The 2,419-nt window shown below is 51.6% G+C and overlaps 1 protein-coding gene across 3 annotated transcripts in view; it reads right to left on the reverse strand.

The window, feature by feature from the left end:
- Positions 1–1,441: 1,441 nt before the first annotated feature.
- LOC123087331 (protein CDC73 homolog) overlaps positions 1,442–2,419 on the reverse strand; it is a 5,373-nt gene continuing 4,395 nt past the window's right edge. For all 3 annotated transcript variants that reach the window (XR_006441312.1, XM_044509325.1, XM_044509324.1), the window contains one exon: positions 1,442–1,926. The gene's annotated coding sequence lies outside the window, so the exon portion shown is untranslated. The remainder of the gene's footprint in view (positions 1,927–2,419) is intronic.

Here is a 2,419-nt window from a genome sequence, read left to right on the forward strand (position 1 = left end):
GCCTTCATTGGAGGCGTTGAGGGGCCTCCTGGATCGGATGATGGCGACGTCTTCATCGTCACCATCATCTTTAGAGACATTCATCGGTTGGACGGACATGTGGACAGCTTAGTGGTTGGGCGTCGGCAGGTGGTGGGGCGGTGTTTCATCCTACACATCGATGGCGGCGGATCTCGGCGGCGTGGCGCAGTGGAGACTCGGCGTCCGATGGGTGGCGATGGACTTGCGCAGGAGGACGACGTTGTCTGGCGTCGTGGTGGCGTCGATGGCAGAGAGGCCTGGCAAAGTCGACGCGTTAGTGTCTGATTTGAGGATGGAATCGATGGATGAAGGAGGTGACGGTCCTTGCAGCGTGCGCATGTGGTGCCTATTGAAAGTGCGTCGGACCGGTTTGTAACCCAGTCCAAGTATTGTGACTTGGATGGGGCATCCGGTATTTAATGTTAGGTGTTGATGCAATGTCTGTTTGGTATTAGGCTCGGGTATTCGGCACCCCTTCATCACGGGGATAGGAGTAGCGACAGGTGTTGTCAAGATGGTGGCTTTACACTTACTGATGTATTACCTTGTAAGGACTTTGTGAATAATTAATAAATATCGCCGAGATGCAGAGGTCGGGGTACATCCTCCTTTAAAAAAAAGTCACTGGGTACTAGAGCTAGCTAGAGAGGCTCTGTTTTGGCTCACCAGGCGAGCATGCGACGCAATCGGGTTGGTGACCAACCATCCGAGCCGAGCTCATCAAAGCACATTCTGCAGGAAAGCGGCCCGGTAGGATAGACCTCTCACAGTCACGGGGCGCCGGCAGCGGGTGACATTCTCCGATCAGTTCACCGGCGAGCCCCGAAAAGCCACGGGGCTGGACTAGCCCGGCCCGGGCAGCAGTTAGATAGGCCACCGTTCCCGAGCTTTCCACCCGTCGCGTCGCCCTGTTTTCCCAACAGTCTCTCGTATAAACCCTGCTGCCTCCATCGTCTTCCCCACGTCGAATCAATCCAATCCGATCCAGCACAGTACATTCCATTCCATTCCACCAAGAACTATCCAAGATGGCTCGGCGTGTGCTCGGGGTGGTCGCCGTCCTCATCCTCGTCGCAAAGGCCACGGCTCCAGAGGCGGCAGCTACTCCCGCCGAGCCTGCAACCACACCGGAGAGTGCTGGTGCGACTGAAGCTCCACCGGCAGCAGGTGACGATTCTCCGGCTGTTGCCACCAAGACAGGACAGGTTGCTCCCCAAGCAGCTGGACCAAGCACCGATTCACAGGGGATATCAAAGCTCCCAGAACTGCTGCACGCAGCAGGCGCGCCGAGCTCTGCCGCTGCCACCGTGCTCATCAGTGTGTTTCTTGCCTATGTTTCGGCCATGTTTGTGTAAACCCCCATAGCAGCCATTACCGTAATACCAGCGAATGTATCCATGTACCATACGAGGAGGCGGTGTAGATTCAGGCCGCGCCCGTGTTACACCATGTTGCAGTGAAAATGTTACACTTCATGTGTTCGAAGCAAAGCAAAATGTTCTAGGGTTTCAGATCCTGATGGGTTACAACAATGGAATCAGACAATGTTCCTTTGGTGGATAACCCCTACCTGCCATAATTCCCCAATATCCACACAAGGATGACGACACTTATCTCCAACAATGCCGCGGGTGAAGTAGCCTAGCACCATGTCACCAGTCTACAGTTAATATGTCAGATTGGATAGACTACATCATAGCTTAGCAACCGAAATTCACATAAGATGCAAATCCTCATGAATGCAGAAGGAAGGTAGGTTCCTGGCATCTCGTTCCACCGTCGACCGGCACCTGAAATACGAGGCTGGGATCTAGGGGTGCTTGTTCTGCTCGTCGACATCTCAACCAGCATAAGTCCACTTCCATCACCCAACATGGTATTTGAGTATTTCGGTCACAACAGCGACTGTAAAACAAATTTGAGAAGAAAATGTCACTAACGGATAGGGCCATGAAAAACGCTTGATAAAATTCATTCAAAATCCAAGGAAAAATATCCAACACTAACTCAAAACATGTAAGGTTAATACGTACTCCCTCCGTCCCAAAATTCTTGTCTTAGATTAGTATGTAGTACATCCGTATCTAGACTAATCTAAGACAAGAATTTTGGGACGGAGGGAGTATATCCTAAGCAAAATGCAGGGTAGAAAGCTGACAGTTAACAAATACGATATGAAAAATGATATTATTAAGAAACAGTAAGACATAGCGAGCTATGCCTCTCCACAGCGATTAGGCCGTCCCACCCGTCCGATTTCAGACATGCATGGCCTGGATCACCTCTGTCATCCACCCCTGCCCCACTTTTACCGTGAAACGGCTACCAAACGTAAACTGGGCCACTACTCTGAAGAACGACTTCGGCGATTTCCTGTGAAGTGGACCAACACTGAGCC

This window comes from Triticum aestivum, chromosome 4A, assembly GCF_018294505.1.
Source record: "Triticum aestivum cultivar Chinese Spring chromosome 4A, IWGSC CS RefSeq v2.1, whole genome shotgun sequence".
In the NCBI taxonomy this organism is placed as follows: domain Eukaryota; kingdom Viridiplantae; phylum Streptophyta; class Magnoliopsida; order Poales; family Poaceae; genus Triticum; species Triticum aestivum.